General features: G+C 42.3%; 1 pseudogene; it reads left to right on the top strand.

Annotated features, from left to right (window-relative positions):
• The first annotated feature begins 7,505 nt into the window (after positions 1–7,505).
• On the top strand, positions 7,506–7,630 carry LOC118622115 (annotated as a pseudogene).
• The last annotated feature ends 19,487 nt before the right edge of the window (positions 7,631–27,117 follow it).

Raw genomic sequence — 27,117 nt, 5'->3', positions numbered from 1 at the left:
AATATTAAAAAGAAGAAAGAAACCAAACCTGCTAACACCTTAGTCTTGGACTTCTAACTGCTGGAACTGTGAGAAAAAAAAATTGCTGTTGTTTAAGCCAAACATAACAAAATAAAAACTAGTTAAAAATAGACAAATAAAGAATTCCAAAATGGCAGCAGAGTGAATGGAAGCTACACAGACCATCTCCCAGGACCAAACTGGAATTACAACTAAAATAAAGACAAATTATCGGGAAAAAGCAACAGAAATGCAGCTTGTGAGGACCACATAAACAGGGACACTGACTCGATCCTGGTAGGATTGTGGAGGCACGAGAGGGGGCTTGGGAGCCCACAGACAGCAGTGGTCTTAGCTGTGAGCAGTGCCCTTGGGTTTAAACTCCCAAGTGGCTCCACAGCACAGAAGCGCTAAAATAGCCACAGCCACTCAACTTGGGCTCTGGCAGAGGGAGGGCAGACTGGACTGGAACTGTGTGGGGACACTCGAGATTAGGAGGGTGCTCAGAGCTTTTGCTGAGTTGCAGCCACGCAGGACAGTGGTCAACTTACTCCTTCCCAGGGCCCCTCCCTTGAAGATTTAACCCCACCCAATGGGCCACTGAAATGCAAATTGAGGCCCATTAACAACCAGCATCTGCCCCACCCTTAGGAAATCCCTTTACACTGAACACCTAAGGGATTTTTTCATTCAACTGAGAACCCAAGGCTCTTCAAGAAACCACAACTAACAACCTCCAGGCAAAAAGTTAGAGCCCATTCCTGGGCTTGCAACTCTACCCAGGAAAGTAGGACTTGACAGTGGTGTTTAACGTGGGTCCTCCCTTGCTCATCCAAACCCAGTAGAGGGAGCCACAAACAACAGAACACCAACACCCACACGGAAAATTTGGCAGGATCCAAAACCCACTGAGATAGCCAAGATGGTGAAACAAAGAAACAAATACCAAATGAAAGAACAAGAGACCTCTACTAAAGATGAGATAAATGAAATGCAAGTTAACAGAGCTAGAATCCAGAGCCATGATCTTGAGAAAGCTCAACAGCATGTGTAAGGACATCAACACCATAAGTAAAGATATAGAAACATTGAAAATCAACCAATTGGAAATTAAAAACCACCAAGAAGAAATGAAGAATGACATAGCAGAAATAAAGAACACATTGGAAGGACTAAACAGCAGAGTAGAGAAAGCTGAGGACCAGATCAGTGAATTAGAAGACAGGGTAGAAAAAAATCAACCAATCAGAAAACCAAAAGGAAAAAATTAAAAAACAGGAAGACAGCTTAAGAGAACTGTGGGACAACTGGAAATGTAATAATATTTGCATCATAGGTGTCCCTGAAGAAGAAGAAAATGAGCAAGGGTTAGAGAATATATTTAAAGAAATAGTGACAGAAAACTTCCCTAATTTGGTGAAGGAAGAAAGCATTCAAGTTCAAGAAGCACAGAGAGGCCCAAGTAAGAAGAACACAAAAAGGCCCACACCAAGACACATAGTAATTAAAATGCCAAAAATTAAAGACAAAGAGAGAATCCTAAAGGCAGCAAGAGATAAGCAACAGGTTACCTACAAAGAAACCCCCATAAGGCTATCATCTGACTTCTCAACAGGAACACTACAGGCGAGAAGGGAATGGCATGAGGTAATCAAGGTCATGAAAAACAAGGATCTGAATCCAAGACTACTCTACCCAGCAAGGCTATCATTAAAAATAGAAGGTTAAATAAAGAGCTTCCCAGACAAAAAAGGCTAAGGGAATACATTAGCACCAAACCAGCACAGCAAGAAATGTTAAAAGGACTACTGTAATTAGTGGAAGAAACAGGAAGACAAGTATAACCACACTAAACAAAAATGGCAATAAATAAGTACATATCAATAATCACCTTAAATGTGAATGGTTTGAATGCTCCAATAAAAAGACACAGAGTAGCTGACTGGATAAGAAAGTATGACTCACATATATGTTGTTTACAAGAGACCCATCTCACAACAAAAGACTCACATAGGTTGAAAGTGAAGGGATGAAAAAAATTTTTTCAAGCAAAAAGAAAGGAAAAAAAGCTGGGGTAGCAATACTCATATCTGATAAAATAGATTTCAAAATGAAGGCCATAACTAGAGACAAAGGAGGCCACTACATAATATTGAAAGGATCTATCCAACAGGAAGATATAACCTTGATAAATATATATGCATCCATGATAGTAGCACCAAAATATATTAAAAATCTTCTGGAGGACTTCAAAGGAGAAATTGACAGCAATACAATCATAGCAGGAGACTTCAGCACCCCACTGACATCACTGGATAGATCCTCTAGACAAAAAATTAGCAAGGAAACAGAGACTCTAAATGAAGCACTAGACCAAATGGATTTAATAGATATCTACAGAGAATTACACCCCCAAAATAGAGAATTCACATTCTTCTCAACTGCACGTGGGATATTCTCAAAGATAGACCACATGTTAGGACAAAAACGAAGTCTCTACAAGTTCAAGAAGATTGAAATCATAGCAAGCATCTTCTCAGATCACAATGGCATGAAACTAGAAATCAATTGCAACAAGAACATGCAAAGATATTGGAACACATGGAGGATAAACAGCATGTTATTAAACAATGAATGAGTTACCAAGGAGATCAAAGAAGAAATTAAAAATTTCCTGGAAACCCATCAAAATGAACACACAACAACGCAAAGTCTGTGGGATCCAGCGAAAGCAGTTCTGAGAGGGAAGTTCATGGTATTACAGGCCTACCTCAAGAAACAAGACAAATTTCTAATAGACTATCTGACCTCACAACTTAAAGAACTAGAAAGCAAACAAAAAGAAAACCCCAGAGCAAGTAGAAGGAAGGAAATAGTAAAGATCAGAGCAGAAATAAATGACATAGAAACAAAAAAAACCACCACCACCAACAACAACAACAACAAAAAAGACAATTCAAAGGATCAATGAAACAAAGAGCTGGTTTTTCAAAGAGATAAACAAGATTGATGAACCCTTAGCTAGACTCACCAAAAGACAAAGAGAGAGAACCCAAATATACAGAATCAGATAATGAAAGAGGAGAAGTCACAACTGACACCACAGAAATACAAGGGATCGTGAACAAATACTATAAACAATTATATGGCAACAAATTTGACAATCTAAGCAAAATGGACAAATTTCTAGAAACACATAGTCCCCCAAAACTGGACCGGAAAAAGATAAACAATTTGAAAAGACCAATAACAACTAAGGAAATTGAAGAGGTAATCAAGACTCTCCCAGCAAACAAAAGCCCAGGGCTGGATGGCTTCATGGGGGAATTTTACCGAACATGCAAAGAAGAACTAACACCCATTCTCCTCAAACTATTTCAAAAAATTCAAGAAGAAGGAAGACTTCCAAATTTGTTTTATGAGGCCAGCATAATTCTAATTCCAAAACCAGAAAAAGACACTACAAAGAAAGAAAACTACTGGCCAATATCCCTGATGAACATAGATGCCAAAATCCTGAACAAAATACTAGCAAATTGAATCCAGCAATACATCATAAAATTATTCACCATGACCAAGTGGGATTCATCCCAGGGATATCAAGGCTGGTACAATATTTGCAAATCAATAAATATGATACACCACATAAACAAAATGAAAGATAAAAACCATATGATCATAATAATAGATGCTGAACAAGCATTCTACAAAATCTAGCACCTATTTCTGATAATAATGCTCAGCAATCTGAGAATAGAGGGATCATATCTTGACATAATAAAGGCCATATATGAAAGACCTACAGCCAACATCATACTCAATGGGCAAAAACTAAAAGCATTTCCCTCAAGAAAGGAACAAGACAAGGATGCCCACTTTCACCACTCTTATTTAACATAGTACTGGAAGTCTTAGCCACAGCAATCAGACAGGAAGAAACAATAAGGGATCCAAATTGGAAAGGAGGAAGTGAAACTGTCATTATTTGCAGATGATGTGATATTATACACAGAAAACCCTAAAGACTCCACCAAAAATCTACTAGACTTAATAAATGAATTTGGCAAAGTAGCAGGATACAAAATTAACATCAAGAAATCAATGGCATTCTTATACACCAATGATGAACTCACAGAAAGAGAAACTAAAAAAACAGTCCCATTTACCATCACAGCAAAAAAAAAAAAAAAAAATTATGATACCTAGGAATAAACTTAACCAAAGAAGGAAAGGACTTATTTGCAGAAAACTACAGAACATTGGAAAAAGAAATAGTGGAAGATATAAAAAAGTGAAAGTACATACATTGTTCATGAATTGGAAGAATTAACATCATTAAAATGTCCATATTACCCAAAGCAATCTATAGATTTAATGCAATCCCCATCAAAATACCAACGACATACTTCACAGAACTAGAACAAATATTTCAAAAGTTCATATGGAACCAAAAAAGACCCCAAATAGCCACAGCAATCTTGAAAAAGAAGAACAAAGTAGGTGGGATCACAATACTGGATATCAGGTTATACTACAAAGCTACTGTAATCAAAACAGCCTGGTACTGGCACAAGAACAGGCATATAGACCAGTGGAACAGAACAGAGGACCCAGAAATGGACCCAAGACATTATGCTCAATTAATATTTGACAAAGGGGGCAAGAGCATACAGTGGTGTAAAGACAGCCTTTTTAATAAATGGTGTTGGGAAAATTGGACAGCTATATGCAAAAAAATGAAACTAGACCATCAACTTACACCATACATAAGAATAAACTCAAAATGGATAAAAGACTTAAATGAGACCTGTGAATTCATAAAAATCCTAGAAGAAAATATAGGCAACAAAATTTCGAACATCATACGTGGCAGAATTTTCACTGATACATCACCTAAAGCAACAGAAACAAAGGAAAAAATGAACACATGGGCCTACATCAAACTAAAAAGCTTTTGTACAGCAAAAGATACAATCATCAAAATAGAAAGGCAACACACTGTATGGGAGAGCATACAGTGGCGTAAAGACAGCCATGATATATCAGATAAGGGGTTAATTTTCCAAAATATATAGAGTACTCATACAACTCAACAAAAGGAAGACAAGGAACTCAATTAAAAAATGGGCAGAGAAGCTAAATAGACATCTCTCCAAACAGGACATACAAATGGCCAAGAGACATATGAAGTAATGCTCAATATCACTAATCATCAGAGAGATGCAAATTAAAACAACAATGAGTTATCACCTCACACGTGTCAAAATGGCCACCATCAACAAATCATCAAACAACAAGTGTTGGTGAGGGTGTGGAGAAAAGGGGACTCTGATACACTGCTGGTGGGAATGCAGACTGGTGCAGCCACTATGGAAAGCAATATGGTGTTTCCTCAAAAAGTTAAAAATTGAATTGCCATTTGATCCAGTGATCCCACTTCTAGGAATATACACTAAGAAGCCTGAAACACCAATCAAAAAGAATATATGTACCCCCATGTTCATAGCAACACTATTTACAATAGCTAAGATGTGGAAACAGCCCAAATGTCTATCAGTAGACAATTGGATAAAAAGCTGTGGTACATATACACAATGGAGTACTACGCAGTTGTAAGAAAGAAAGATCTCTTATCCTTTGAGACAACATGGGGAGACCTGGAAAGTATTATCCTAAGCGAAACAAGCCAAGCAGTGAAAGACAAATATCACATGATCTCATTTATTTGTGGAATATAATGAACATAACAGTCTGAGGAATTGGGTAGACCCAGAGACGTGGAAGTAGGGTACAGACTGACAACCCTCAGAATAGGGGGGGAGGGAAGAAATAAACCACATAACTTATACGCATGTACGTATAACTGATGAACATGGGTGACAAAGCTGGTTTTGTGGTGGTGGGGGGGATGGGGAGGAGGGTGTCAATAGGGAAAAAAAGGAGAAACATCTGTAACAAAAATAAATTAAGAAAACAAATTTTTTTAAATCAGCAAGAGAAAAGCAATGGGTTACCAATAAAGGAGCTCCTATAAGACTATCAGATGATTTCTCAACAGAAACACTGCAGGCCAGAAGGGAATGGCATAAAGTATTCAAGGTAATAAAAAACATGGATCTGAAAACAAGACTACTCTATCCAGTGAGGCTATCATTCAAAATAAAAGGTGGAATAAAGAGCTTCCCAGACCAAAAAAAAAAAAAAAAAAAAAAAAAAAAAAAGGCTAAGGGAATATATTAGCACCAAACCAGCATTTCAAGAAACGTTAAAGGGACTGCAGTTATAATAATAAGAAATATATAGAGAGAAATATAGGCATAATGAAGAAAATGGCAATTAATAAGTATTTATCAATAATAACCTTAAATGTAAATAGATTAAAGGCTACCATCAAAAGACACAGGGTAGCTGAATGGATAAGAAAACAAGACCCAGACTGGCCAGTGTGGCCCAGTTGGTTGAGCATTGTCCTGTGCACCAAGAGGTCACTCGTTCAATTTTCAGTCAGGGGACAGGCCTGGGTTGTTGGCTTGATCTCAAGTGAGGGGGTGCAGGAAGCAGCCAATCCATATTTCTTTCACATTGATGTTTCTATCTTTCTCCCTCTCTCTAAAAAAAATGAATAAAAACAATATATGTTGTCTGTAAGAGATACACCTCAGAATGAAAGACTCACATAGGATGAAAGTGAAAGGATGAAAAAAATTGTCCATGCAAGTGGAAATGAAAAAAAAAAGCTAGGGTAGCAATACCTATCTAATAAAATGGACCTCAAAATGAAGGACATAACAAGAGACAAATATTATTTACATAATATTAAAGGGATTGATTCAACAAGAGTATATAATCCTGGTAAACATATTTGCACCCAATATAGGAGCATCAAAATATATTTTAAAACTTCTGGAGGATTTTGAGGGAGACATCAACAGCAATACAATCATAGTAGAAGAATTAATACCCCACTGATATCACTGCATAGATCTTCTAGACAAAAAATTAACAAGGAAACAGATGCACACACTAGATCAGGTAGATTGAATTGATATTTACAGAGCATTTCACCCCAAAACTGCATAATATACATTCTTCTCAAGTGCACCTGGGACATTCTCAAAGATAGACCACATGTTAGGGCATAAACTAAGTTTCTACAAGTTCAATTAGAAATCATATTAAGCATCTTCTCAGATCACAATGGCATGAAGACAGATATAAATTACAATAAAAGCACTAAAATACATGGAGGATAATAGCATGTTATTAAACAATGAAAGGGTTACCAACAAGATCAAGGAAGAAATAAAAATCTTCCTGGAAACTAATGAAAATGAACACAGAACAACACAATATCTATGGGACATAGTGAAAGCAGTCCTGAGAGGGAAGTTCATAGCATTACAGGCCTATCTCGAATACAAGGAAGATTTCTAATAAACTACTTAACCCTAAAACTTAAAGAATTAGAAAGAAAACAAAAAAGAAAAACCCAGGTAAGTAGAATGAAAGAAATAATAAAGATTAGAGAAGCCTATTCTGATAATTAAACTTTGGGACATTGAAACACAGGCTAGGGGAGATGATTGGATAGAAAGCATCGCTCTATTTCTTTACCTCCCATGTCACATAAAGAGAAGAAGAAAAAATCAGAGCAAAAATCAATGACAGAGAGACTAAAAAATCAACACAGCTCTGGCCGGTTGGAGCACTGGCCTGCGGACCAGAGAGTCCTGGGTTCGGTTCCCACTAGGGGCACGTAACAAAAGAAAAAAGAAAAAAATCAACACAAAAGATCAGTGAAACCAAGAGTTGGTTCTTTGAAAAGATAAACAAGATTGATCAACCTTTAGCCATACTCTCCAAGAAACAAAGAGAGAGGACCCAAATAGTTAAAATCAGAAATAAAAGAGGTGAAGTAACAACTGACACTACAGAAATATAAAGACTCATAAGAAAATACTATGAACAATCATATGCCAACAAACTGTACTACCTAGGCAAAATGGACAAATTTCTAGAATCATATATCTTCCAAAACTCAACCAGGAAGAGTTAGAAAGCTTGAACAGACCAATAACAACTAAGGAAATTGAAGCAGTAATCAATAAACTCCCAGCAAACAAATGCCATGGTCTGGATGGCTTCACAGGGGAGTATTACCAAACATTCAAAGAAGAACTAATGCCTATTCTCCTCCAACTATTCCAAAAAATTTAAGAGGATGGAAGACTTCCAAGTTCTTTTTAGGAGGCCAGCATAATCTTTTTTTTTTTTTTTATTCTCACCTGAGGACATGTTTTCATTTTTTGTTCAGATAGAGAAGGAGGGAGAGAGAGGAAGAGAGAGAGAGAGAGAGAGAGAGAGAGAAACATCGACGTGAAAGGGACACACTGAGTGGCTGCCACCCACACAACCCAACCAGGGCCGGGGACAAACTGCAACCGAGGTACATGCCCTTAGTGGAAACTGAACCTGGGTCTCTCTGGACCGCAGGCCGATGCTCTAACCGCTGAGCAAAACTGGCCAAGGCAAGGCCAGCATAATCTTAATTACAAAACCAGATAAAGACACCACACAGAAAAAAATTTACAGGGCAATATCCTTGATGAACATAGATGCCAAAATTATCAACAAAATATTAGCAAATTGGGTCCAGCAATATATTTAAAAAATCATTCACCACAACCAAGTGGGATTTATCCAAGGAATGCAAAGCTGGTATAATATCTGCAAATCAATAAATGTGATACACCACATAAACAAAATAAAAGATAAAATCATATTATCAAATCAATAGATGCTTAAAAAGCATTTGACAAAATTCAGCACCCATTTATTATAAAAACTCTCAGCAAAGTGGGAATAGATGGATCATAGCTCAATGTAAAAAGCTCATATATGACAAGCCTACAGCCAACATCATACTCAATGGTCAAAACCTAAGAGCATTACCCTTAAAAACAGAAACAAGACAGGGATGTCTACTTTTGCTACTCTTATTCAACATAGCACTGAAAGTCAGCCACAGTAATCAGCAAAAAAGAAACAATAATAAAAGGCATTCAAACTGGAAAGGAGAAAGTGAAACTGTTGTTATTTGCAGATGACATGGTATTGTACATAGAAAACCCCAAGAATTCCACCAAAAAACTACTAGAGAACTTCCAGTCAAGGTGGCAGCGTAGGTAAACGTGGTATTACGTCCTCCCACAACCACATCAAAGTTACAACTAAACTACAGAACAACCATCATTCGAAACCGCCTGACATCAAGCTGAATGGAAGTCCTACAACTACGGAATTAAAGCAGCAGCCACCACATTGAGACTGGTAGGAGGGTGGAGGCAGACGGGCTGGTCCCACACCCACGTGTGGTGGATAAGAATCAAGAGGACACCTGAGCTGGGAAGGTTCTCCCTGAGGACTGAGGGGTCCCCGTCCCACACCAGGTGCCCTGCTCAGGGTTCCAGTGCCAGGAAGAGAATCCCCATCACTTCTGGCTGGAAAAACCAGCGGGAACTGAGGCTCAGGGAGGCTGAGGCGGCTGGAGCCCAAGGCAGCTCCTTAAATGGCCCGCGCACAGACTTATCGGACCCTCTCCCTCTAAGCTTGGAGGGGAGCCAGCTCGAGGGTCGCCAGAGACATACAGGGAAGAACTGAGCTGTTTGGCACTGGAGTGAGGGCTGGAGAGGGGGCTTTCTTTGGGACAAACGTGCTGTCAGAGGCCTTTGTTTCTTTGGTGAGCCCTTCCCTGGGGCAGCAGACAGCCACCATATCTGGGACTCCAGCAACCTGGCTCACACTGGTAGCCCTGCCTGATGATTCCCTGAGGCCCCGCCCCACCCAACTTTCAGGCCCACCCAAGCTGTTGCCAGTTGCTTCACCATAGAATTGGCCTGTCTTGGATCCTGCTTCAGGTTTTCCTGAATTCTTTCAAACAAGCAGCATCTGGTCTCAGAGAGCTCCATACCTCTCGTTAAGTATTACACAGAAACAAACACAGGAAGGCAGCCAAAATGAGGAGACAAAGAAATAGGTCCCAAATGAAAGAACAGAACAGAACCCCAAGAAAAGAACTGAGCGAAATGGAGATAAGCAACCTAACAGAGTTTAAAATACTGCTTATAAGGATGCTCAATGAACTTAGTGAGGGCCTCAAGAGCATAAAAAAGGACCAGTCAGAAATGATGCATGCACAGTCAGAAATGAAGGAGGCATTAACTGAAATAAAGAATAATTTACACAGATTCAATAGTAGAGTATGTAAATCCAAGAAGCAAACCATCAATTTGGAATATAAGGAAGCGAAAAACACTCAATCAGAACAGCAAAAAGAAAAAAGAATCCCCCCAAAATGAGGAGAGTGTAAGGAGCCTCTTGGACAACTTCAAGTGTGCCAACATTCGCATCTTGGGGGTGCCAGAAGGAGAAGAGAGAGAACAAGAAATTGAAAACCAGTTTAAAACAACAATGGCAGAAAACTTTCCTAACTTGGTGAAGGAAACAGACATACAAGTCCAGGAAGCACAGAGAGTCCCAAACAAGATGAACCCCAAGAGGCCCACACCAAGACACACCATCATCAAAATGCAAAAGGTTCAAGACAAAGAGAGAATCTTAAAAGTAGCAAGAGAAAAGCAGTTAGTTACCTACAAGGGAGTTCCCATAAGGCTGTCAGCTGATTTCTCAAAAGAAACTTTGCAGGCCAGAAGGGAGTGGCAAGAAATATTCAGAGTGATGAAAAGCAAGAACCTACAACCAAGATTACTCTATCCTGCAAAGCTGTCATTTAGAATCAATGGCAATATAAAGAGTTTCCCAGACAAGAAAAAGTTAAAGGAGTTCATCACCACCAAACTGTTATTATGTGAAATGGTGAAGGGTCTTTTTGAAGAAAAAGATAAAATATATGAACAAACAAAATGGCAATGAATACATATCTATCGACAATGGAATTTACAAACAAAATGAACAGGCAGAACAGAAACATTCTCATAGATACAGAGAGCATTTTGTTGGTTGCCAGTTGGGAGGAGGGTTGGGGGAATGGGTGAAAAAGGTGAAGAGATTAAGAAGCACAAACTCATTGCTAGACTGACAAACCTCAAAGGGAAAGGGGTTGGGGGGTGGGAAGAAATAAACCAAAGAACTTATACGCATAACCAATAGTGTGGGAAAAGGCGGGAGGGGGGCAGGAGTGGGGAGGAGGTGTATGGGGGAAAAATGAGGAACATCTGTAATATATTCAACAATAAAGATTTTAAAAACTACTAGATTTAATTAATAAATTTGTCAATGTAGCAGTATAAAAAATTAACATCCAGAAATTGATGGCATTTTTATACACCAATAATGAACACTCAGAAAGAGAAAATAAAAAAAAAATCCCATTGCAACAACAAAAAATAAGATACCTAGGAATACACTTAACCAAGGAGGTAAAAGACCTGTTTCTTAGAACACTACAGGACATTGAAAAAAGAAACAGAGAAAGATATGAAAAAGTGGAAGCAAATATCATGTTCATGGATTAGAAGAATAAATATCATTAAAATGTTCATACTACCCAAAGCAATTTATAGATTCAGTGCAACCCCTAATAAAATATGAAAAGCATAGTTCACAGATCTATAACAAATACTCCAAAAGATTATATGGAATAAAAAAAAAGACCACAAACAGCCACAGCAATCTTGAAAAGGAAGAACAAAGTTGGAGGAATCATAATACCAGATATCAGGTTATACTAAAAAGCTATTGTAATCAATAAAGCCTGGTACTGGCACAAAAATGGGCCTATAGATCAGTGAAACAGAACAAAAACCCCAGAAATTGACCCAATACATTGTGCTCAATTAATATTTGACAAAAGAGGTAAGAGTACACAGTGGAGAAAGGATAGTCACTTCAATAAATGGTGTTGGGAAAATTGGACAGGTACAGGAAAAATATGAAACTAGACCACCAGCTTACACCATACACAAGAATAAACTCAAAATGAATAAAAGACTTAAAAGTAAGTTGTGGAGACTTCCAGTCAAGGTGGCAGCATAGGTAAATATGGTACTCACCTTCTCCCACAACCACATCAAAATTACAACTAAACTACAGAACAAACATCTTCAGAACCACCTGAAATCAAGCTGAAGGGAAGTCCTACAATTATAAAATTAAAGAAGCAGCCACACCGAGACTGGTAGGAGGGGTGGAGGTGCAACCGGGCTGGTCCCACACCTACCTGTGGTAGATAAAAATCAGGAGGGATACCTCAGCTGTGAAGGTTCTCTCTGAGGAGTAAGGGGTCCCCTTTCCATACCAGGCACCCAGCTCAAAGTTCCAGTGCCAGGAAGAGAAGTCCCCATCACTTCTGGTTGGAAAAACCAGCGGGGTCTGAGGCTGAGAAAGACTGAGGCTCTGGAGCCCCAGGCAGCTCCTTTTAAAGGGCCCACGCATGAACTTAGGACTTACTCAGACCTACTCCCTCTGAGCTCTAGTGCAGAGGTGGGCAGCTTGAAAGGCACCAGAGACATATGGGCAAGGACTGGAGAGGCAGCTTTCTCCTGGACAGATGTGCTGGTGGAGGTCATTGTTACTTTGGTGAGCCCTTCCCCTACAGGGCAGACAGAGGACCACCATATCTGGGACTCCAGCAACCTGTCTCATGCTGTTAGCCCCACCCTGGTGATTACCTGAAGGCTGACCACACCCAACTTTCAGGCCCACCCAAACTGTTTCCAGTGGCTTTACCATGAGACTGGCCTGTTTTGGCTCCTGCTTTAGATTTTCCTAAAGTCTCTCAAACAAATAGCACCTGGTTTCAGTGAGCCCCGTACCTCTTGTTAAGTGGCCCCAGGCCTGGCACTAGAAGCAGCCAGCCTTGGTTCATAGCTTGGCTTTGCCTGAATATCCCCAAACCCAGCACAAGAAGCAAGCATTGGCAGATCTTTAGCTTATGCCTGGTGGCCCTGGGTAGAACAGAGGCAGTGGCTGACCTTGCCCCAGAGCCAGCACACCCAGTGGACAGCTTTAGACCATGGTGAAGCATGACCATTCAACCACCTCCACAGTGACACACTCAAGGAGTGGACTAAGTGGGTACCAGAGCCCTGCTGAAGTAAGTCTTGCTCTGTGTGGTGGGCCCTGCACAGCTGATCCTCCAAGGGAGTCAGAGGTCGGTGGTCAGTGGGCACAGCCAGTCCTTGCAGCTGATCAGCCTGAGTAAAACTCTCCCACTGATGTGCCAAGAGCAATCAAGACTCAATTACAAAAAAAGGGTGTAAAGTCCACACTAGGGGTGCACCTCGAGGGCCTAGCTGGGTGATCAGGGAGGCAGTGCCACTGGACCTTACAGAACACCTACTATAACAGGCCACCGTAGAAAGCCTAGGAGACATAGCAACTCTACCTAATACATAGAAACAAACACAGGGAGGCAGCCAAAATAAGGAGACAAAGAAACATGTCCCAAATGGAAGAACAGAACAAAACTCCAGGAAATGAACTAAATGAAACAGAGATAAGCAATCCAACAGATGCAGAGTTCAAAACATTGCTTGTAAGGACACTCAATGAACTTAGTGAGAATTTCAAGGAACTTTGTGAAGACCTCAAAAACATAAAAAAAAGGCCAGTCAGAAATGAAGGATGCACTAACTGAAATAAAGAAAGATTTACAGGAAATCAGTCGAGTAGGCGAAGCCAAGAAGCAGACCATCAATTTGGAATATAAGGAAGTAAAAACACCCAATCAGAATAGCAAAAAGAAAAAAGAATCCAAAAAAATGAGGATAGTATGGAGCCTGTGAGACAACTTCAAACACACCAACATTCACATCACAGGAGTGCCAGAAGGAGAAGAGAGAAGACAAGAAATTGAAAACCTATTCGAAAAAATAATTACAGAAAATTTCCCTAACTTGGTGAAGGAAACAGACATAGAAGTCCAGGTAGAACAGAGAGTCCCAAACAAGATGAACCAAAAAAGGTCCATACCAAGAAACATCATCATCAAAATGCAAAAGGTTCAAGACAAAGAGAGAATCTTAAAAGCAGCAAGAGAAAAGCAATTAGTTACCTACAAAGGAATTTCCATAAGACTGTTAGTTGATTTCCTAAAAGAAACTTTGCAGGCCAGAAGGGAGTGGCAAGAAATATTTAAAGTGATGAAAAGCAAAGACCTACAACCAAGATTTCTTTATTCTGCAAAGCTGTCATTTAGAATCGATGGCCATATAAAGAGTTTCCCAGACAAGAAAAAGCTAAATAAGTTCACCACCACCAAACCAGAATTATATGAGTCTTCTTGAAGAAGATAAAATATATGAACAATAAAATGGCAATAAATACATATTCATCAACAATTGAATCTACAAACAAAATGAGCAAGTAAAACAGAAACAGATTCATAGATATATAGAACTTTTTATTGGTTGCCAGATGGGAGGGGATTGGATGAAAAAGATGAAGGGATTAGGAAGTACAAACTGGTTGTTAGACTGATGAACCTCAAAGGGAAGGGGGAAGATAGGGTGGGTAGAGAGAAACCAAAGAACATATGCATATATGCATAACCAATAGACACAGACAATAGTGAGGGAAAAGCAGGAGGGGAGTGGGATTGGGGAAGAGAGGATCAATGAGGGGGAAAAGAAGGACATCTATAATACATTCAAGAATAAAGATAAGTGTTTTTTTTTTTAAAAAAGTAAGTTGTGAAACCATAAAAATTCTAAAAGAAAATGTAGGCAGCAAAATCTCAGACTTCACATATATCAGAATTTTCACTAATGCATCTCCTAGGGCAAGATAAACAAAGGAGAAATTAATAAATGGACTAAATCAAACTAAAAGTTTCTGCATAGCAAAAGAAACCAGCATCAAAATGAAAAGGGAACCCACTGTATCAGAGAACATGTTTGCTAATGATATATCAGCTAAGGGGTTAATATCCAAAATATATAAAGTTTTCATACAACTCAAGAAAAGGAAGATGATCCAACTAAAAAATGGGCAGAGGACCTGAATAGACATTTCTCCAAAGAGGACATATAAATGGCCAAGAGATCTATGAAAAAATGCTCAACATCACTAATCATCAGAGAGATGCAGATTAAAACAGCTATGAGGTATTGCCTCACACCTGCCAGAATGGCTGCCATCAACAAATCATCAAACAAGTGCTGGTGAGGGTGTGGAGAAAAGGGGACTCTAGTACACTGTTGATGAGAATGCAGAATGTTGCAGCCACTATGGCAAACAATATGGTGTTTCCTCAAAAAATTAGAAATGGAACTGCCATTTGACCCAGTGATCCCACTTCTAGGAATATACCCTAAGAAGCCTGAAACACCGATCAGAAGGAATATATGAACCCCTATGTTCGTAGCAGAACTATTTACAATCGCTAAGATCTGGAAACAGCCCAAGTGCCCATCAGTAGACGAATGGATTAAAAAGCTGTGGTACATATACGCAACGGAGTACTATGCAGCTGTAAGAAAGAAAGCTTTTACCCTTTGAGACGACATAGAGGGACCTGGAGAATATTATGCTAAGCGAAATATTCCAGTCCAGAAAAGACAAGTATCATATGATCTCACTTATTTGTGGAATATATTGAACAGAATATGCTTACCAACAAAATAGATCCAGAGACATGGAAGTAGGGAGCAGACTGACAAACCTCAGAGGAGGGGCACAGGAGGAAGGGAGGAGATAAACCTCACATCTGTAATGCTTTCACCAATAAAGATAAGATAAAAGAATAGATTCCTGGATTTTTTGATACTCAGTTGATGAAAAGAAATAAACCTATAAGCACAGTGAAACTTTTTAAAATTTCTTGTTGATTTGGCATGAAATACTAGCATCTACAAAGATGACTTAGAACTCATGATACACTTTTACAACACAGAATTATCAGTAAACACATCAGTAACCTTTGGCAGGTTAAAAAGTTATTTAAGGTTAGTAACTGCCCAAGGAAGCTTGAACCGCTTTGAAATGTGAGAGCTCACATGAGAAACTCGATAGATGGCTCCCCAAAGTTAAAATCCTGAGAATTGACATTATTAGCAATGATGGTTATGAAACTGAAATTAACTTTTCTGAATTGTCAATTTAAAAATTTTCTGTTAGCTATGCTAGATGAAATACCAAATTATTCCTTCTCACCAGAGAAAATGTATCACAAAACTGTTGTAAAGAGGAAATAAAAAGGTGTGAAGCTAAAACCATAGAAAAAATATCGCCATGGTCAGGAAGTTTCTGGATTTTTTTGAAATATCCTTTTTCTTAAAAAGGGCTCAACAATGTGAGCTTCAAGCCCCACGAGCCTGGACCATAGCTTCCGCAGCCCCCCCGGAGTTTGGGGCGGAGAGGGAGAGGCGCAGGGCCCAAGGGGGCCGGGTCTCATCAGGAAGCCCCACGGGAGAGCTGACAGGAGAAGAGGTTGCTTGGGAGCCCTGGCTGGTGAGGCTCAACGGATGGGGAGGGCGAGGGCGGCGTTCGGGCGGGCGAGGGCGGGGTTCGGGCGGGCCCGGGGTGCCCAGCGGCCGCTCGCGAGTCCCGGCCGAGCGCTGCGACCGCGCCGCGGGCTGTTTCCCTCCCTGTCTTTGCAGCGGCTCGGGACTGTCAGACGCGCGGTTTGCAGAAAAGCGTCACCAGCACAGTGGGGGCCCTCGGGTGTTTCCGACCCCACCTTCCCCAACTTTTTAAGAAAATACGTTTTTATCGATTTTTTAGAGAGAGAGAGAGAGGAAGGGAGCGAGAGGGAGAAACTTCTCTGTGAGAGAGACCGTGCCTGCCTGCTGCACGCCCCCTCCTGGGGATGGAGCCCGAAACCTGGGCCTGTGCCCTGACCCTAGTCACCGGGACCTCTCCGTCCGTGGGACAACGCTCAACCAACCCAGCCACACCGGCCCGGCTCCCCAAACTTGTTATGGCTTTCATGATAGAACATGTGCTTTGAAAACACACACAAAACAAAATTAAAAATACCACCTCAACTGAAAGTGAGGCGATACCATCAGGATTACCCCTCATCAGTTGCTTCTCAAACCTCGGACAGTCCCTCTGGCTTGGGGCGCGCGTGGCTCATTCCAGAGCGCGCTCCCGGCTCCCGGCGCTAGCCCCCAACGGTCCCCAACGGCCGCGGCCCTCAGCACCCCGGCCCAGGCCCTGAGGGGGGGGGCAGCTGCCCTCCGCCCACCACCAGCTGGTCCTGGAGAGTCCCGCCGCCTCCCTCTGGCCCTTCCTGACCCTGCGGACTTCAGGGCGCCGCCCCCACGTCGGCCCTGCGCGCTCCGACCTCAGGCAGAGTACCATCTCCCTGCTACAGACGGAGAAGCCGAGGCCCAAAGACCCCTGAGAATGGTCACCCAAAGCAAGAACCGTAAGTGACTCTGGGGGGATGAACACTTGATTTCCTACAGCACAGCAGCCGCAGAAATCCAGCCTGTGAACGTGATCCCTGCGGGACCCCAGTCCTTCAAGTCACCACCTAGGACCAGTTCATCCCAATCTAACGGAATGAAAAAGCTTTGTTTCCAAGTGGGGCCGTTGTTTGTTTTTTTTCTCGCTGGAACTGGCTGCAGCGCCGAGCTGCCAGTCCCATCCGGGTCTGCACAGAGACCCGCCAGGGCGCCGCCCGAAGCCTGATCCTGTGGGCAGCTGCTGGGCCTGCCCTGCGAAGGCCCAGCCCGCGCACAGGCCTCTCGTTTCTGAGCCTGGAGAGGACTGCGCGGGCTCCCTCTCTTCTGGGATAGTCAGTATGTAGAGTGCAAAATGTACCCCGGGCCTACCTGGGGGGGGGGGGGCAGTGTGTGCGCAAGCAAGACTCGTGTAGACTTTGCTGCTAAAGAAAAAAAAAAAAAAAAGGAAAAAATATTTTCTGAAGGCTGAGGTCCAGAGAAGAGATCATTGAAAACAGGAGGCTGGATGAAAAGGGTGCCTGCTCCCACCAAGTCTGAGTACTTCTGATCTCCTCCAAGTAAAAATGACTGAAAATGCTGGATAAAATATGTTTTTAAATATCTAAAATATTCAAAGGACTACTGAGGAATTCATTGTTAGGCCAAAATTTGGGGAAGGAAAGGAATCTGTAGAGGCGAGCCTGGCACGGGGGTTGCTCTGTCCCGGACCTTGCTGAGATCCTCCTGCAGGCTGCCGAGATTCCCAGTCGCATTTTTGGCAGCTTTTAAAGGCTTAAGGAACTAGAAAATTGGTCAGAGGCCCCCACATCTCACGTGTTGAACTTATTTAAGATGACTAGACTGCTAGTGTTGAAATGAATATCCTTTTACAAAGTAGCTAATAGCATCCTGGGCCCTGCATTATTTCTACAAAAACGTTTTCAAATACATCTAACATGCAGGCAGTCAGCAGGCATCGGAAAGAAGAGACCGCTGGTTAGGACAGTAGGATCAGCAGACAGCAGGATCAGAGCCACACATGCTAAGACGCTGGGGTTGTTGGACACTGTGCAACAACAATGTATATGTTGTCTTCAAGGAAGCAAAAGACAAGTTTGGACCATCTGACAGAGAACCAGAAATTATAACAAGTGGCATAGCAGATATTTTTAAATTATAACTTTTAGACTGAGTGACAGGTGCTAAAGTTATAAAGTCATGTAAATCAGGAAGTTTTGCAGCCACCTGCCAGCCTCACCTCCCCCACCCTGCAGCCAGCACTCGAAGTTCCTGTGTACATTCAGTCTTTGTGTAAGGAATGAAACAAGTGTGTGTGCATACTTCTCCCCCTTTGAAAGCAAAATGTTGCATGCTAATCAATGCTTTATTTTCACTTAACAATGTAGCCTAAAGATTTTTGTCACATCAATACCTATAGCCTCTATAAAATGGCTCAGTTTAATATGACAACACAAATTAGCAATTTTGCACCAGGTAAGTTCTGAGGACATCAAGAAAAACCTGGTCATTACAGCCTTACAGGGAATTTCCCCCCAGAACTTGGCTTTGGGAGGGGTTATACTGCTGCCCTGGCGTGCACCCCCTGCTGCTCCGCCCGCCGTGATGTGGACTCTGGGGCAGCGGCCGATGCTCGGAGCTCCACCTGCTGGACACGCTGCATGGAAGCCAGCAGCTCTGGGCGGGCTCGGGCCAGGGCACACTGCTGTCCGGGAGAAGGGGGGTATCAGCCTTGTCCCCGGAGGTTCAGAAGAAACTCAGAGTTGACCATGAGTCTGACACAGAGATCATCTGTAGGGTGCTCTGAGGTCCCGGAGGGGCTCATGAGCGGGTGGCAGACAGTGTGAAGCACAGGTGGTCAATCAAGTTCTGCACCCTTGTCTGGAACAAGGTTTCCATTTTCAAAGCCTTGTTAGTCAACGTCTAAAATAACCATAAAAATGTCATGTTTTTAATACTCATGGGTTAAAAAATGACTAAGAACATTTTACCTGAATTAAAATGGCTGGAAGGAATAAATGTCTTGTAAACTAAAGTAGTTTGTTTCTGGGGGAGAACATCAGAGCCTTTGGGCATTCACCTCTTTACCTGACTCCAGGGCCAGGGGCTTCTAATCCAAGGGTCATCCTCTGTGACCAGAAAGTCACAGCCACCAGCAGCCACCTGCACCTTACAGCGGCGGAGCGCAGCCGCTGGTCTTTCAGTCCCAACCCCTCCTCGCCTCCCACACTCTGCTTGAACCCGAAGATTTGGGAAGATGGAAAGAGAGATTATTCCAGCAGGTGGGGAAGAAATTTGTAGTATCGCCAGATAAAATATAGGCTGCTCAGTTAAACTTGAATTCTAGGTAAGTTTCTAGTGTATGGTCCAAATATTGCGTTATTCATTGTTTATCTGAAATTCAGACTTAACTGGGTGTCCTGTATTTTGATTTCCTAACTCTGGCAACCGTACTTAGAATATTTGGGTCACAGAGTCTCAGTGTGACTGGAAAAGACTGTCTTGAGGAACAGAAGATAAATTTAGGTAGACAGCAGGAGGCCCTTGGGTTAGACTTTACATATCAGCAGTTTAGACTCTGTCCCTTGGAAAATGAGGACTGCCTGAAGATTTCTAAAAATATTTATTGGGGATTTTTCTATATTGTAGAAGTAAGTGTATTAATTGTAATATATTTGGAAAGTACAGAAACGTGTAAAAGAAAACAATTAGCCATCATTCTATGAACCAGCAAAAGCAGCTGTTGACACTTTGCTATTAGCAGCCTTCAAGTTCTTGTCCAGTGATCTCCACCTTGGGCCCATTTTGACCACCCTGTTGAAAACTGGAGCCTGACCATCGCACCACATGGGAGTTAATTCATATCTGTTAGGACTGCAGACTGGGGGTGAAAACAACAAATATTTTCTCACAGTTCTGGAGGCTAAAAGTTTCAGGTAAGGTTATTTCTTTCGAGGCGTGTGTCCTTGGCCAGCTTCAGCCTCTCTGACGTCTCTGTGTGTCCTAATCTTTTCTAAGGGCATGGTGAGATTGTATCGGGTCCCACCCTAACATTCCTATCTTAACTTCTACTCACCTCTTTAAAGGCCTTATCTCGAAATACAGTCACATTCTGAGGTACCAGGAGTTAGGGCTTCAACATATGGATCTGGGGGGCACAATTCAGCCCATGACAATCTGCATGGACGTGTCAAGACCATAGGAGGGGTAGGCATGCACCGCAGATATAAGGTTCAGAAGGCAGCTGTCCTGTGCCCGAGTCTCAGGGCCAGCACCAGACCCCCACTGCAGCCTCCTGCAATGAGGTTTCCAAGCTCATTTCCCATCCTACAGCCCCCGGAAGGCACTGGGTGTCTATTAAAATGTGGCTCTGTGCTGGGCTCTGGGCACAGTGCTCTGTGAGGGGCTCTGTGCATGGGGCTCTGTGAGGGGCTCTGGGCACAGCGCTCTGTGCTGGGCTCTGTGCACGGGGCTCTGTGAGGGGCTCTGTGCATGGGGCTCTGTGAGGGGCTCTGGGCACAGCGCTCTGTGCGGGGCTCTGTGGCGGGGCTCTGTGCGCGGGGCATGGGCACAGTGCTCTGTGCGGGGCTCTGTGAGGAGCTCTGGGCACAGTGCTCTGTGCGGCGCTCTGTGCGCGGGGCATGGGCACCGTGCTCTGTGTCACACAGCGCCGCAGGGCAGATGTCTGCTGATGGGGTGTGTTTAGTCCTTTTTGCGACTGCGTTTGTGTTCTTGCCGATTCCTTTGATGTCAGTGCACACGCAGCATGGCTGGGAGGTGGACAGGCTGTGCTAGGGGCTCTGAGATGGACCAATAGGAATGCAGTACACGAGGGCTTTGAGAAGTTGGCTCAAGCGATTGTGGGGACCGGCAAGGCGGGGTTCTGCAGGGCAGCCGCAGGCGGAGACCAGGGGCAGTGCAGTGGAGGCAGAACTCCCTCTTTCCCAGGGAAACCTGAGGGAGGGGGAACTTTCCTCACAGTCACCGATTCACACAGTAATCTCATCCAAAACAACTTCGGCTTCCGGTCAAGATGAGACTGCATAGTGCTGAGCAGTGGAATACTAGAAAACAGTGAATGAATACAATGATTTTCAGCAGTGTCATTATTTTGCTTTTAGGAACTTGGAAAAATTTGTTTTCTTTGAGTTGCAAGTGTTCTGGTAAATCTAGTGGTTTCGTAGCTTCCTCAATATCACCTTGAATTGCTGAAATAAGTGGCTCTAGAGAATCAAAGTTTTTTGTGGTCCAAGCCAGCCAAGGATGGCCATGCTGAGCCGTCCGCACGAAGTCCCCTTCGAGAGCACGCGGAGGAGCTCTGCGGACTTGTTCGTGTTCTTGTCCTGTGGCTCCGCTCTGCGCACCAGCATCGTGTGGGCCTCTCACTTCCCACACGGCCCGGCATAAAGCCGCCGGCAGCATCAGCCAGAGGATCACCGACTACTTGTTCAGGAGAGTTAGTGGTGGGGACGCCAGCTGCCTGGAGCCCAGGCCTGCCACAGCGAGGCAGGTGCTTCAGGGGGGTCCTCTGGGCAGGGACCACCAGACCCAGCAGAAGCTGCTGGCGACCCAGCGGCCCCCAGAGGGCGCGTCTCCACCTCTTGAGCCTCCCGATTCCTACCTTTTATTGTTTTTTGGTTAATTCTTACCCAAGGATATTTTTCTGTTGATTTTTTTTAGATAGAGTGGAAGGGAAGGAGGAAGAAGTCCTTGACTTACCTTAAAGTCTGAAAACTTTTTAGAAAAACTGTTTACATTTTACTTTTTTTGTAATATGCTTTTTAGTCACTAGTTGATTGTGCTTCATGTCACTGGCTTTGATGCTTTCCAAAACCAGGGACTGTTCCCACTCCCACCCGCAGTGCATTTCCCCATATTCTCATCAGTTTCGGACACTTAAAAAATTGCTGGTGTGATGAGCACAAAGTTTCATCTCATTGTACAGTATTTGTGTCTCATTATTTGCATTTCCCTTAGTAGGGAGGCTGAACCTTTTTTTTAATTTATTTTAGAATTTAAGAATTGCTTTGAATATCCATATCCATTGTTCTTTTTAATATTTTCCTATTTTAACTAATTGTTTTATTTGGAAAAAATTAACATGGAAAATAATAGAACATAATATAACAAGCACCCTGGTAACCTAGAGTGAACAAATGTAAACATTTTGCCATATTTGCTTCAGATTAAAAAAAATAAAATGCTACAGATAAATTTGAGGTTCCTTCTATCCATTAGGCCTCTTTGTTTTACTCCTGCCCGTCTTTCCCAGAAGCAAAACTATTTAAACTTGTTGTGTGTCCTTCCAGGCCATGTGTCATTCTCTGTCACACGTACGGACCCACAAACTACATGGAGTGTCGTCTAGTGTGTTTTTATTTTTTAATTTTTATTTTTTTTCTTTATTGATTTTTTATTTTTTTATTTATTTTTATTTATTTTTTTTCAAATCTTTATTGTTGGATGTAAAATGTATTACAGATGTTCCACATTTTTCCCCCATTGACCCCCTCCTCCCCACTCCCGCCCCCCTCCCACCTTTTCCCACACTATTGTCTGTGTCCATTGGTTATGCATATAAGTTCTTTGGTTTATTTCTTCCCACCCCCCCCAACCCCTTTCCCTTTGAGGTTTGTCAGTCTAGCAATGAATTTGTGCTTCTTAATCCCTTCACCTTTTTCACCCATTCCCCCAACCCCCTTCCCAACTGGCAATCAACAAAATGTTCTCTGTATCTATGAGAATGTTTCTGTTCTTCCTGTTCATTTTGTTTGTAGATTCCATTGCTGATAGATATGTATTCATTGCCATTTTGTTTGTTCATATATTTTATCTTTTTCTTCAAAAAGACCCTTCATCATTTCGTATAATAACGGTTTGGTAGTGATGAACTCCTTTAACTTTTTCTTGTCTGGGAAAGTTTTTATATGTCCATCGATTCTAAATGACAGCTTTGCAGGATAGAGTAATTTTGGTTGTAGGTTCTTGGTTTTCATCACTCTGAATATTTCTTGCCACTACCTTCTGGCCTGCAAAGTTTCTTTTGAGAAATCACCTGACAGCCTAATGGGTACTCCCTTGTAGGTAACTAACTGCCTTTCTCTTGCTACTTTTAAGATTCTCTCTTTGTCTTGAACCTTTTGCATTTTGATGATGATGTGTCTTGGTGTGGGCCTCTTGGGGTTCATCTTGTTTGGGACTCTCTGTGCTTCCTGGACTTGTATGTCTGTTTCCTTCACCAAGTTAGGGAAGTTTTCTGCCATTATTGTTTCAAACAGGTTTTCGATTTCTTGTTCTCTCTCTTCACCTTCGGGCACCCCCAAGATGCAAATGTTGGCACGCTTGAAGTTGTCCCAGAGGCTCCTTACACTATCCTCATTTTTTTGGATTCTTTTTTCTTTTTGCTGTTCTGATTGGGGATCTTTTGCTTCCTTATATTCCAAATCGATGGTTTGCTCCTTGGATTTACATACTCTACTATTGAATCTGTGTGTAAATTATTCTTTATTTCAGTAATGCCTCCTTCAATTCTAACTGTGTATCCATGATTTCTAACTGGTCCTTTTTTATGCTCTTGAGGCCCTCCCTAAGTTCACTGAGGTTCTCACTAAGTTCATTGAGCATCCTTATAAGCAGTATTTTGAACTCAGTATCTGTTAGGTTGCTTATCTCCCTTTCGCTTAGTTCTTTTATTGGGGTTTTGTTCTTTTCTTTCATTTGGGACCTGTTTCTTTGTCTCCTCATTTTGGCTGCCTCCCTGTGTTTGTTTCAGTGTATTACTTAATGAGAGGTATGGGGCTCGCTGAGACCCGATGCTGCTCATTTGAAAGAATTTAGGAAAAACCTGAAGCAGGATCCAAGACCGGCCAATCCTATGGTTAAGCAAGTGGCAACAGCTTGGGTGGGCTTGAAAGTTGGGTGGGGCGGGGCGGGGCCTCAGGGAGTCAGCAGGGCGGGGCTACCAGTGTGAGTCAGGTTGCTGGAGTCCCAGATATGGCTTCTGTCTGCCGCCCCGGGAAGGGCTCACCAAAGGAACAAAGGCCTCTGACAGCACGTTTGTCCCCGAGGAAGCCCCCTCTCCAGCCCTCGCTCCAGTGCCAAACAGCTCAGTTCTTCCCTGTATGTCTCTGGCGACCCTCGAGCTGCCTCCCCTCCAAGCTTAGAGGGAGAGAGTCCGATAAGTCCGTGCGCGGGCCCTTTAAGGAGCTGCCTGGGGCTCCAGCCGCCTCAGCCTCCCTGAGCCTCAGTTCCCGCTGGTTTTTCCAGCCAGAAGTGATGGGGACTTCTCTTCCTGGCACTGGAACCCTGAACGGGGCACCTGGTGTGGGACGGGGACCCCTCAGTCCTCAGGAAGGACCTTCCCAGCCACGGGAGCCTCTTGATTTTTATCCACCACACGTGGGTGTGGGACCAGCCAGTCGCGTCGCCCGCCGCCGCTGCCTCCTCTTGGGCCGCCACCCCTCCTACCAGTCTGGATGTAGCTGCTTTTTTTTTTTTTTTTATTCCGTAGTTGTACGACTTCCATTCAGCTTGATTTCAGGCGGTTTTGAATAATGGTTGTTCTGTAGTTTAGTTGTAACTTTGATGTGGTTGTGGGAGGACGCGATACCGCGTTTACCTACCCGCCATCTTGACCGGAAGTCTTAGTGTGTTTTTAAATGTACATAAAGGACCTCACACTCATCATTTCGAGTCCTAGCCATGTGCACACACATAGATCCATGTTTCTCAACCAGAGGCTCTCAACCATGGACTTGGGTAACGACTGTCGACATTTTTGTTTATCACAACCCAGGGCAGGGATTCCTACTAGAATCAGGTGGCCAGGGATGGTGGTAAATGTACCACAATGTAGATTTTCTCTAGAGGGCAGAATTGTATAGGATGTAAGGAGGCTTGAATATACTGGGGTTCAAGTCCACATTCCACCATTTACTGAGTGATCTTGGGCAAATTACTTAGTCTCTCTTGACCTCAGTTGACTTGTCATAAAAACACGAATAATAATACTTTTCTACGTAAATGAGCTATAATGTATGCAAAATGCTTGAAACTCTTCAGTGCCCTGTAAGCATTCAATAAGTGTTGGTTTTTATTTACTATTATAAGTAGTAGTATTCCCAGTATCATTATCATCATTATTATATAAACTTGAAATGAAATTATACATTTTATTTATTTATTTTTCATTTTATTGATTTTAGAGCATGGAAAGGAGGGACAGAGAGAAACACTGATGTGAGAAAGAAACATGGATCCGTGGCCTCCCGCACTTGCCCGATCGGGGACGGAGCCCACAACCAGAGCATGTGCTCTGACCAGGAATTAAACTCACCACCGTTTGAGATGCAGGGCGATGCTCCAACAAACTGAACCACTCTATCCAGGGCTATATTTTAAATTCTACCAAATATTAACCAATTTCAGTAATTTATACTCTCACTAGCAGGGTATAGGAGTCCCCATTTCCCCATGTCCTTGGCCACATTTGATATTCCCAGACTTTTATTTATTTTTCTTGTTAATCCTCACCCAAGGATATTTTTTCATTGATTTTTTAGAGAGAGTGGACGTGGGGGGGGCGGGGGAGAGAGAGAGAGAGAGAGAGAGAGAGAGAGAGAAACATCAATGTAAGAGAGAGACATTGATTGGTTGCCTCCCACACAACCCCGACCGGGGCCAAGGATCAACGAAGGTACATGCCCTTGACCAGAATCGAAACCATGACCCTTCGGCCCAAGGGCTGATGCTCTAACTGCTGAGCCAAACTGGCCAGGGTGATATTCCCAGACTTTTAAATTTAAGGTATAAAATTATGTTCTAGTTTGCATTTTCAAAATTACTGTTTTCATATGTTTATTGTCAATTGATTTTTATTACCCTGTACATTTTCCAGTTCAGTCTCTGTTCATTTTTTGTATTATTCGGTTTCTGAAAACATAATGTATTTACAATGTTAAAAATTCACAGAATGTAAGAAAGTATACAATGACAGGTCTCTCTTCCACCCTGATTCCCCACTGCCAGGCCGCTCCCTAGAGGTAACCAGTGTTGTTACATCCAGTCCTTCCAGAGAGCTCACAGGCGTGTTCAAGAAAACACGTATCATTTTTATCCAAATGGTTGCATCATACATACGTTGTTCTGCATCACTGTGTTTTTTTTTCTGTCACGTAACAACATATCTTGGTGATATTTTCTATCTATAAATACAGAACTTCCTCACTCTTTTTTATTTCTATACCATTATAGAGCTGGACTATATTTAAACATTTCTCTACCAATGGACATTTAGGTTGTTTCCAACCTCTCGCTGATATAAACATTACCACAAAACCCAAAGTAACATTATGTGTGTGAGTATATCTGTAGGATTAATTCTTAGAGGAGGAATTTTTAGAGTAAAGGAAATGAGTGCTTATAATTTTGAAACATAGTATAATGTTGACCTCCATAGAAACTGTACTCATTTCCCGTGGCCCAGCCATGTGGAAACCTCACTGTGTTATCAGACTCCTGGATGTTTACAGGTAGAAAATTGTATTTCAATGTCATTTTAAAATGCTTTTCTTTCATTATAAATGAGGCTGGGAATTTTTCATGTGTTCAAAGGTCATTTGTATTTCATTTCCTGTGAACTGTCTATTCCTACCCTTTGACCATTTTTCTATGAGATTGTTGGTCTTAC

The sequence above is a fragment of the Molossus molossus genome, unplaced genomic scaffold, assembly GCF_014108415.1.
Source record: "Molossus molossus isolate mMolMol1 unplaced genomic scaffold, mMolMol1.p scaffold_m16_p_8, whole genome shotgun sequence".
NCBI lineage: Eukaryota > Metazoa > Chordata > Mammalia > Chiroptera > Molossidae > Molossus > Molossus molossus.
Note: the sequence above shows the minus strand (reverse complement) of the source record. Positions and strands in the feature narration are given on the sequence as shown.